Genomic DNA, 12,314 nt, shown 5'->3' on the forward strand with positions numbered 1-12,314 from the left:
TCGTCTAGGGGTCGAGGGGTTGAGGGTCGCCGAGGGTTCGAGGGTCGAGGGTCGTCAAGGGGTTGAGGGTTCAAGGGTCAAGGATCGCCGAGGGTTTGAGGGTCGAGGGTCATCGAGGGGTCGAGGGTTCAAGGGTCGAGGATCGCCGAGGTGTCGAGAGGTTGCCTAGTGTCAAAGTATTGAAGAAATCCATGGCTTCATCATTAGCCGGAAGTAACCGGGGCACGATGGTACGAAGTTCTCCGAAGTTATTCTGGAACGGAGTCCCGGATAGGATAATCCACCATTTGATACAAATTTTAGCACATGCCTTCCAAATAGCGATATTCGGAAGGCTCTTGCTGTACTTTGTACCAAAAAACGAATTATCCTATCTGGGATTCTGTTCCAAAATAACTTTGGAGAGCTTCATACCATCATGCTCCTATTACTTTCGCCTAATGATGAAGACATGGTTTTTTTGAATCCTTTGACACTAGACAAACATTACATGAGGGGGTCGAGGGTCGGGAACTAGGGTAGAGGGTCGTGGATCACCGAGCGGTCGAGGGTCGTGAACTAGGGTAGAGGGTGGAGGGTCGCCAAGGGGTCGAGGGTCGTTGATGGGTCGAGGGGTCGAGGGGTCGAGAGGGTGGCCTAGTGTTAAAGTATTGAAGAAATCCATGGCTTCATCATTAGCCGAAAGTAACCAAGGCATGTTGGTACGAATTTCTCCAAAGTTGTTTTGGAATGGAGTCCCGGATAGGATGATCCGCCTTTTGGTACGGATTTCAGCAAATGCCTTCCAAATAGCGATATTCGGAAGGCTCTTGCTGTACTTTGTACCAAAAAGTGAATTATCCTATCCGGGACCCCATTCCAAAATAACTTTGGAGAGCTTAGTACCATCATGCACCTGTTACTTTCGCCTAATGATGAAGACATGGTTTTGTTTGAATCCTTTGACACTACACAAACGTCGGACAATCATGAGAGAGAGGCGGTCGATATACGCCATCTCTGATAACTTCGACACGAGGGGGGGGGGATATATATACCCCCTCCCTGATAACATTTTTTCTATGTATATGTCGTCGTTGTCGATATACCCCCTCTCGGATATTAATTAAGCCTGTGCTGACTAGCTAATTGTGCATTAATTGTTTTGGTATGTACATATATTAACTCTTCTTTCTTCTTTTATATAGCCCTCCGTATCAAGCAATTCTTTAGTAAAGAAACGAGGACCGAAGAAAAAGTTGCGCCAGGATGAAAGGTTCACGATCACAGAAATCGCGCGCGATGGCCAACCGATTGAAGACCTCCGGACCAAGGAAGCATTTTCTTCTCAGTGCGGTGTTCTTGTTAGGGACATGATCCCGATCAGCATCGAGCTTTGGAATGAGCCTAAGAAGGAAGAGCTTCTTCAAGTTTCTTTTGTCGAATATAGACAGAAAGAAGATCTTTGGAAAGTGCTGAAGGTAAATTTCACCCTACCAGAAGAGGAGGATCCGGAGAATCCAGTTATAGAGCTATTGATCAAGTCCTATGCTCTCAAGAAGATGGTAGATCTATTCAGGAGGTGGAAGAATGAGTTGAAAACAATGTATGTCAACCAAGACAAGACTCCAGAATTCACCCGCCGATTTGAGAAGATAAGAGATCACTGGCCCGCATTTGTGGCCAACAAGACATCAGAGAGGAGTAATAAGATGTCAGTGACTAACAAGATAAATGCTGCAAAGAAGGAGCATTACCATCACATGGGGTCAGGTGGCTACCTCAAAGCACGGCCGTTGTGGGACAAGGCTGAGCAGGACCTGATTGCTAAAGGGGTCGAACCAGAGACATCGCACTGGCCAGACCGTTGTAGGACTTGGTTTTTCGGGGCTGGTGGAACATTGGACCCTGAAACAGGGAAGTGCTGCTGGACAGACAAGCAGCATGCAACACCCGTCACGAAGCTTCGAAAAGCAATCAACAAAGTGCGGGAAGGGAAGTTCGTTCCCAACAGAGAGAACGACGAGCTCACAAGGGCCCTCGGGAATCCTGAGCACCCTGGACAAACACGAGGCATGCCAGGTTTTGTTCCATCGAAGGTTGGGTTTCCCGACGCAGGCGGTTACAAAACCCAAGAGAGGAGGAGGAAAGTGGAGCAAAGCGAACTGCAGGAGCTTAAGGCAAGGGTAAGAAAGCTAGAGGAACGAGATGCTGAGAACCAGCAGCTGCGAGATCCTGCCCAAGATGCTACCCCAGAAGCTACCCCGCCATCTCAGCGGAGAAGCAGCGTGGCTTCCACCGAGCTCGTTCAGCAGCCTGACTTGACGGGTCCTAGCTACCCCGTGGGTTTTATCATGGATTCAGACTAGTGCCACCTTATGACGCAATGGGATCAGCTCAAAGTCAAGGCGGTTGTCGGCTCTGTGTTCCCTCCTTCACCCGGAGCAAATTTTCACTGCCGTTCGATTCCACAAGGCTATGCTGTTGTGATGGTGGATGAAATAACGGAGGGATTTGACGAGCTCCAGCTTGACCACCCTACAGGTGATGGGGAGACTCAGTTGGGTCTTGTTATGCATACTCCGTGTCTATGGCAGAAGGAGCACATCAAACTTCTGAACTTCACAGCTCCTGCTAGTCAGCTGGGCACTCTGCCTCCTCCTCCTCCTCATCCTCCGGCGAGTGATCAGGGCACTCCGCCTCCTGCTCCAGCGCATGAGGGCGGCAGTACTCCGCCTCCTTCTCCGCCTCCTCTGGCCTGTCCGAGCAGCCCGCCTCCTCCTTCGCCACCTCGTAAGTGACGGCGGAACACAGACGCTGCCGCTCCGGCTGCTTTGGTGCGTCGTAGCAGTCTGCCTTCGGCTGCTCTGCCTCTTAACAAATGAAAGAAGACAGCCGCAGCTGCTCCGGCTGCTCTGGTGTCTAGTAGTACAGCCAGAGGCGGGAGGCAATATAGATACGGTCCATCATTTGTCAAGCCTCTAGAACGGGAGGCAGTACAGCCAGAAGCAGAACGAAGAAAAGGGAAACAAATTCCCCAGCTTGGCGAACAAGCGAAGCAATCGTGCCCCCTGCTCAATGTGTCTGGCGATATCATCGTTAATCTTCCGGGGGTGCTGCCCGGTACCAACCTTGGAGATTACATGGACGACGATGATGCAATAATTTTTGGAACATTGGAGGTGGACATATTAAGATTCGAGCACGGGAAGCCTCTCGTTAGACCTGATACTTCCCTAACAACGATGATGCGAAGATTCCATGATTGGTACATGGACATCTGCACGAAGTCTGGGAAAAATACTTTGTCGCTATCGGTTAAAGAGGAGCACGACCTCATTGGAATTGATCTGTTGTCAATTCCATTTGAGGAGTTCTTCCAGTTCTACAATCAAAAGGCCCTCGATAAAACAATCATCACTTGCTACTGTCTGTAAGTACTACTTCTCTATAATTAGTTAAGTCTCTATATATAGCTCAGTTCTTTCATTGCATGTATATATAATTATCCTCACTATATTATGCAGATTGAAGATCGCCGAATTGAAGAAAAGACAAGTAGGTGATATTGGGTTCATTAACACAAATCTCATGGATGAATGGAGTGTTAAACATGATGCCAGCCAAACCGAGGCCAAGTTGGTCGCATTGTTACTTCGAAATCAAAACAAAGCTACAATACTCTTTCCTTACGAATACAAGTGAGGGTTACTGTCTTGTGCATATTTGGTTTCCCTTATTACTTGAGGTTACAGTAATGTAATTGATGAGTTATGCATGCATGCGTAGGTTCCACTTTGTTCTGCTAGAGATTAATCTTGAGCAGGGACTAGTAACCGTCATAGAGTCCAAACGAAAAAATCCGGTGGAGTATGCGACCATGACTAAAATGCTCGAGAAGTAAGTTCAATCGATCATTATCGCACCATATCGGCAACTTTGTTCGTTTCCTGATATCAAGTACTTATTTTCTTTGTCTGGCAGGGTTTGGAAAAAGTTCACCGCACAAGCTCCGGGACAGCCGGTGCAACTGCGATTTGACCAACCGAAAGTAAGTACTAGCTACTAGCTAGTTCCGCGCATCTCCCATTGATTCTAGCTAGTTTCATCAATACCATTTAGCATTCTTGCTTATCAGTTTGATTGACCTCTATTTCTTGTATTGTTGTTGTGGCAGGAACCCGGGAATGATTTGTGTGGATACTACATTTGCGAGTTCATCCACCACACCACCTGTGAGCGGGGCTACTCTAAACAACAATATGAAGTGTGTAAGCAATAATATTCACAATTTTATTTTATTACCATCATTTGTGTTCAATTTCATTCATATATATGTATTGACCCCCTTCTTGAAATTAGATGTGGCAGACGCGGGATGAACTACTACCACAAGATCGCATATGAGCAATTCAAGAGGAATTGGCGGGATTCTTTCATGACCACGTCATCGACAAACACGAAGAATACCATGTGGAAGTTGAGTTTAGATGTTAGAGGACGTAAGAGATCTTATATTGTATATATATGTAGCCAGTAGCGTTGGATAGATATACAAAAACTTGTTGTTCGACCAATCTATCAGAGAAGGAGAGGTCGATCAGTTCTCTCTGTGTATATATGTTCAGGATGATCTTCTGTACTTAATGGTTTCCTTCATTTGCTTACTAGATAGCTAGCGTGTCGAGTCCTCTCTATATGTAGTGTCGACCAAGCACGGAGATAAGAGAGGACACTCCTCTCTATTAGCTAGCTAACACAATATATGAAACCCCTAAATTAACCCTACAAAACCCCCCAACCCCCCCTTCAAAAAAACAAACCCAGCCCCTGAACTGCTGATGCGTGGAGGCCTTTTGGTCCCGGTTGGTGGCACCAACCGGGACAAAAGGCCCCCCCTGCCTGGGCAAGCCGCTAGGGCCACATGGAGCCCTATCTGTCCTGGTTCCCGATCAAACCAAGACTAAAGGTGGAGGGCTTTAGTTACAACCATTTAGTCCCGGTTCGTGAACTGGACAAATGGCCCTCACGAACCGGTTCGAATGGACCTTTTTCTACTAGTGGTGGTAATTTTCTTAGGTGATGAATTTAGTCCTAATATGATGGACATCCAAAAGGGGTATACTAAAAACTTTCACATAAAGTGCATTGAATATATGAGAAGTTTGATTCCTTGCATTTGTTTTGAATATAAATATGGTGACATTAGAGTCATGCTAGTGAGTAATTGTGGATTGGTAGAAATACTTCTCACTATTGCAGGATGCTGCTAACGCGACACTACAATCAGAGACCATTCGAGAAACTGTGTGCGATGCAATAATCGCAAACGATGGTGTCAGATAACCGTCAAAATTGTCCAAAACGTTTGCAATGACGTATGCATCAAACACGGTTCAGATTTTGGTTTTGTGTGCGATGCAGGGCATACGTTTCCATTCAATTAACTATTTGCGACGAGGAGGAACGAAAGAAACGGGCAGCCAGATGAAGGCGTGTGCGATACACAACATACAGTTCACTCGGATGAACTGTTTGTGATGAGGCGGAACAACAAAAACGGGCAGCCAGATGAAGGTGTGTGCGATATACAGCATACGGTTCACTCGGATGAACTATCTGTGATTAGGCAACAAAAAAGAAATGGTCAGCCAGATCAAGGTGTGTGCGATATACGCATGCGGTTCACTCGGCCCTTGTCGTCAGTGTGTGACCTCTGTGGCAACCGTTCGCTCCCCAGGTGCCTCTTCGTGTACTGTGGCAACCGTCCACCGCCTCTTCACCTTTCCCTCTCGATTTGGAACTGCTGTCGCACGCTCTTCCTCCCTCCATTTGCCTTCACCCTTCCTTCTGCCATTGTTCGATCATCTTCTCCACGGAGGGAATAGGCTGGAAACGACCCCGTTATTCTTGCTGCGATCTAAAGATGACGTGGTGGAGGAGCTCATTGATCGGTGCGACATCATCACCTCGGCTAGCATGGCAGGTTCATTCAAGACCATTCTCGACTCAACTAATAACATCATTACAAGGAACCCAAGGGTCCAGGAGTGGTTTGATCTCCCCTATCTTCTTCGCCGTGACCCTGCTGACTGGCGTAGGGACGAGGGAAGCCTCACTTTGTGCAAGTTGATGCCACTTGATAATGATATGTATGATGTTAAGATGACATCGCTTGAGGGCAAGGTTTGGGCAGGCGCAAATGGAGATTGGGTTGTTTATATTGGGTACAACTGCGAGTGGGAACTTGTGAATGTGTACACTCGTCACCGGGTTCCACTACCAAAAATCTAAGACGACTGCCCAGAGGTTGAGTACACCGGTATTCTACGTGAGTTCAAAGATGATCATGGTGACCGTCGTCTACGGAAGTTAGCAATTTGTCGAGTTCCCAACCGCTCTTGGGATTACACGAACTATGAAGTTGTTGCTATCTTCGACAAGCTTGTTGCGGTCCTTACTTCCACGCCTCAATGGATATTGCTCAAAAATCAATTTCTATACATGGATGAGTACGGTAATGCAATTCAATACGAGGGTCTTGTGTTTGCTGCCATGACTCGTGGCACTGTTTTTGCATGGAATCCTGATGCTTTCGGTATGTTTGTCTTCCATCGTAATTATAATTGTTTCATCCACATGCATGCAGCTTAGCTAGTTTCCCTTTACTAATTAAACTTCTTGTGTTTCCAAGGTCCTGTGAACATTCCACCACCTATACTTGAAAATTTGTATAACCAATGGGGAGATGACGATGCTGATGATCACGAGCATGAGGACGAGCAGGACCCATATACTCAGTGGCGCCTGGCAACTTATTCCAATGGATCACCTCTTCTTGTCTGTATATAGGGCACAACTGATGTTACTAAGGAAGCAGGTGTTATCTCACATGGTCGCACTCTCTGGACCTATTCCAACATCCGTTGCAGGGTATTCAGGATGGATACTAGTGTACTAGCACCAACACCTTCTCCCTGGTTCAATATTGAAAGTCTTGGAGGAAACTCGCTCTTCCTTGGACAAAACTATCCAATGATGGTGGAAGGCGATCCAGCTGCTGTTGACACAACGTTACTACCATTTATGAGAAGCAACTATATCTATACCTCGGACATTGCTATACTTCCCTACCGTCCCAATTTTTTTTGATGCGTACGCAAGGCTTTGTCAACTTAGTCAACACAGAGCAGTGACTGTTGGATGTCCATCCAACAGCCGCCGTGCTTCTTCAATATCTGATCTTCCTGCTCCAGCCACCCAAACCAGCACCGACAGGACTGCCTGATCCCTCCTCTCGTGGCTGGCTGTGCTGCCGCCAGGCCATCCCTCTACCCACCCACACATCTTGTTATTTCCCGGCGACGTCAGCCTCACCCCGCAGCCGAGCAGTCAGCGCTCGTACTCCCCTCAGCGTGGGCATTCATTGCGGTGGCTTCACCGGCTCCGGGTGGTTCCCTTCCTGGGTCTCGCCCTCGTCCACCACGTTTGTGCTCTCTTCGCGGCGAGGTCAACATGGTCAAAAAACAACAGCCATCAGAAGAGGCCGACAGTAGGGGCCCACACAAGGAAATGCCTCCTTATTATGCGCAAAATAATGATTCCTCCACCTGACAGCCGGGACCCACCGGAAGGGCCTATGTATTTCATGAAAAAAACGTCCCCCCCCGCTGTCATCTCGGACCCACCGGAAGTGCCTCCTTATTACGCACAAAAAGTAGGCCAAACCAAACTGATAATTCGAAGAGACTTGCAAAGATAACCGTCGGTGTCAAAACCGGCGGATCTCGGGTTGGGGGTCCCGAACTGTGCGTCTAAGGCTAATGGTAACAGGAGGCGGGGGACACAATGTTTACCCAAGTTTGGGCCCTCTCTATGGAGGTAATACCCTACTTCCTGCTTGATTGATCTTGATGATATAAGTATTACAAGAGTTGATCTACGAGGAGATCGTAGAGGCTAAACCCTAGAAGCTAGCCTATGATTATGATTATCCCTATCCTACATACTAAACCCTCCGGTTTATATAGACACCGGAGGGGGCTAGGGTTACACAGAGTCGGTTACAGAGAAGGGAATCTTCATATCCGAATTTCCAAGCTAGCCTTCCACACAAAGGAGAGTCCCACCCGGACACGAGACAAAGTCTTCAATCTTGTATCTTCATAGTCCAACAGTCCGGCATAAGCATATAGTCCGGCTGTCCGAGGACCCCCTAATCCTGGACTTCCTCAGTAGCCCCTGAACCAGGCTTCAATGATGATGAGTCCGGTGTGCTGATTGTCTTCGGCATTGTAAGGCAGGTTCCTTCTCTAAATACTCCAAAATAGATCTTGAACACAAGAATCGTGTCTGGTTCTGCAAAACAAATTCCACATACCACCGTAGAGAGCATAGTATTTCACGAGTCTAATTTGCTGACAACTTTTTTTTACAGCGTGACATCACACCGTGGCCCGGTCATTATTCGAACCGTTTTCTCAACCTGCTACTGCACATCTTGCAAGGCGGTTTTATTGACATGTCTTGTCGAAGCAGAGACCGTGTCCCCTTATCACGGGATCCTCATCAATACGGACGTGGGTAACCCAACCGCACCATTAGCATGGTGCTTGGGGAATAAGCAAGTTTCTAGGGCAAGTGGGGAGGCACATGATCTGCTGCCTTTATAAGGAGACAGAGACTCCCCTTTTTCACCCACGCTTTCTTCCTTCACCCATCCATTCTCTCTCGCTCGAGCTCCAGCGCCCAAGCATTCGCCTTCTCCACCCACAAAGGCCCTCCGAAAATGTCTGGATCTCGAGCAGGAGGCAAATGGATGGCCTCTGCCGTCCAGGAGAAGGATATCAAGAAACTCCGGGAGGCCGGGTATCTGGCCAAGAAGATCGGACACCGCCTTCCGACAGCTGGACAGATTATCCCTACTCTGGAACCCCACGAGAGGGTTGTATTCCTCCCTCACTTTGTCCGCGGGCTAGGGTTTTCCCTCCACCCATTCGTTCGCGGCATTATGTATTACTACGGGATTGATTTTCATGATCTATCCCCCAATTCCTTCCTCAACATCTCAATATTCATCATCGTGTGCGAGGCCTTTCTCCGCATCTCTCCACACTTCGGATTATGGCTGAAGATTTTCAATGTGAAGCCCAAGGTGGTGAGCGGCGAGCACGCTGAGTGCGGAGGAGCCATGGTAAGCAAGATGCCCAACGTCACGTGGCCATCAGGTACCTTCAATGATTCCGTGAAAGGGTGGCAACAACAGTGGTTCTATGTCATGGAGCCACGCGGCACAAAATGGGCTGCAACTCCCGAATTCCGATCCGGAACTCCATTGCGGCTTACGTCCTGGTCCAAGAAGGGCCTGAACTGGTCTTCGCCAGATGAGTTATCGGTGCTCCAGACGCGCGTCAAGGGTATGGAAGACAAGAATATCAAACTTGTCAACATAGTCCAGGTGATGTTAGTTCGGCGGATTCTCCCTTGTCAACACAGGGCTTGCAACTTATGGGAATTTGACCCGGCCAAGCACCAAATCCTACTAGGGATCTTTGACTCATCGCACAGAGACATCTGGAAGGTGCTCTTTAAGTCCGGCAAATCGTGGCTGGATCCAGCCGAGGATCATGGGTACTAACTATCCTGACCCGCGTGTTTGGTAAGTCTTCGTGTGTTGGCAAGTCATATGCTTTATCTGCATAACCCAAGGGAAATGTTTAATGTGTTTTCCACAACTCTCCTAGGGCTGGACGAAGAAGGCAGGACGGATCTACTGCCCGGACCCGCTGCCAGAAGAACGAGCCGGCCCACTTCTGACGAAGATGCTGGTCTCGGCGCCTTAAAAGGTGCCGAAGAAGAAAGCCGAGAAAGAGGCCAAAGAGACCAGGGGCGGCCGTCATCGCCAAGGAACTTCGGACACCAACTGTCGTGGAATTAACCTTGTGGTCGTGGGTTCGAGCCCCATGGTGGGCGCCAACTGTTGTGGAATTAACACGTCAGATGTCCTAGCGGAAGGACTTAGTCATGGAACCATCACAACGAGATTAGAAAAAAGGGGTTAAACAAGACAAAGGACACGAGGAGTTTATACTGGTTCGGCCCCTTGCGGTGAAGGTAAAAGCCTGGGATCCAGTTTTTGTGGGATTGATTGATCTTGATGAGCAGGGAGTGAATCCGCTTTACCTATCTCTCGAGCTGTTGTTTCTTGTCCCTGAACCGCCGCTGGGTCGTCCCTTTATATACACAGGTTGACGCCCGGCCGGTCTACAGAATCCTGAGGCCGGCTCATACAAGTGTCCAGCTCGGTTTCTTCCTTTCCCTAACTTACAATACAAGTTATACATCTATGGCGGTTTACTACTATGGGCCCTAATCCGCCATTGGGCTCTGGGCCTCAAAGCCTCCATAGTTAAGGCGCCATATCCTTCATCTTTATGGAGTCTTATACAGAACTCTTGGTGAGTGTAATCCGGCCCCTCCTGGGCGGTTTACACCCAGTAGTCATATCCCCAAAAGTATCCGATGACTCTGAGGCCCGCTCTTCCTCCAAAGAGGACGAGGAAGAGGAGGAGAGTCGATCCCCCCAGCAGGGGGAAGAAAGAAAAGGATGGCCTCCACACACTTGGAGGGTGAGTCGCCTAAGAAGGAAAAAACTCCCTTTCTGAAGGAATCCACCACCGCCACCGACAGCAGCCCGGAGTGGGATCCCAGGGTCCAGCCCCTGGTGAAATCGTGAGTATATGAAATCCGGAGACGTTTGTATATCCAGACTCACTATCATATAGAGTTTAACGCCTTGAGTCACGCCTTTTTTGCAGTCCAGCCAGGTCCCGCGCCGAGCAATCCTCATCGGAGGATTTACTGGGTTCGGATGCTATGGACAATGGGACACCCCCGACGGCCCCCTCCCCAAAACACGTGAATGACACCGAGGTATCGTCCAAAAGGGACCCAGGCCGAGGAGGGGGTGGAAAGACCGTCAAAGCAGCGCCAGAGGGTCAAACGTCGGCGGCCGGACATACGGGAGAAAAGGCTCCCATGGACGCCGACAGCGGGGGCTATCTTAAATTCTGCCCCCAGCTGGATACAATTCCGGAGACCAACACAACCCCGGAATCAGGCAGGCAACCTCCCTCATCAGGAGGGGGTGCGTCTGTTCCACCGACAACCTCTGCCCAACCAGAGGTGCCGGATACCTTGTCAGCAGCGCTGAAGAGCGCCTCCATCATTGAGGAACACCATGCCCTTATGGGTGCGGTGATTGAGAAGATTTAGTCCGCAGAAAGCGGGCTGAACGAAGCCTGCATCAGCCTTATAAAGGGCTTTGAGGTATGTTGTGAGGTATCAAAGAGTGTTATAGTATAGGTAGTAGCCCCAGATACACTGTTCGGTGTTCGAAAGAAAGAACTGGACAGGGGATCAAATATATGTTTGCAGGAGACTTACCTTGTGGTACCTCTCCCTCTTTTGTGTTTTTCTATAAGCAGGCATCTGTAGCGACTGCCGCCTCTCATACTGCGGAAGTCTCCGGACTGAAGCAGAGTCTGGAGTGGGCCGAAGAGGAACTTGGCCCGGTAAAAAACAGTTGAAGGATAACCAAGGTATGCAAAAACATTGTTCGCATTCAGCGCGAATGAATAATTGAGTATGATGAATTTTTTTCATGATGTGCTCCAGGGGCGACGGCCGAAGTCGAGGCTCTTAAGAAAGCGGTGGCCGAGGCTGAGAAGAAGGCCGCCACCGAGCGGGCTCTTCGTGAAAAGCACGAGGCCAGGGTTATTAAAGTTTAGCAAGAGCTCCTAGAAGCCGTGAAGAAATGCGAGACCTTGGAGCAGAGTTTTGTTGGGGAACATAGCCGAAATTCAAAAATTTCCTATGTATCACCAAGATATATCTATGGAGAAACCAGCAAAAAGGGGAAGAAGAGTGCATCTACATACCCTTGTAGATCGTTAAGCGGAAGCGTTCAAGAGAACGGGGTTGAAGAAGTCGTACTCGTCGTGATCCAAATCACCGGAGATCCTAGTGCCAAATGGACGGCACCTCCGCGTTCAACGCACGTACATCCCGGTGACGTCTCCCATGCCTTGATCCAGCAAGGAGAGAGGGAGAGGTTAAGGAAGACTCCATCCAGCAGCACCACAACGGTGTGGTGGTGATGGAGGAGTGTGGCAATCCTGCAGGGCTTCACCAAGCACCGCGGGAGAGGAGGATGGAGAGAGGTAGGGCTGCGCCAGGGAGAGGTCAAACTCATGTGTTGGCAGCCCCAAAAACCCTCAAGTATATATAGGGGGAGAGGGGGGGGGGGCTGAGCCCCCACCTAGGGTTCCACCCTA

The sequence above is a fragment of the Triticum dicoccoides genome, chromosome 7B (assembly GCF_002162155.2).
Source record: "Triticum dicoccoides isolate Atlit2015 ecotype Zavitan chromosome 7B, WEW_v2.0, whole genome shotgun sequence".
Classification (NCBI taxonomy): domain Eukaryota; kingdom Viridiplantae; phylum Streptophyta; class Magnoliopsida; order Poales; family Poaceae; genus Triticum; species Triticum dicoccoides.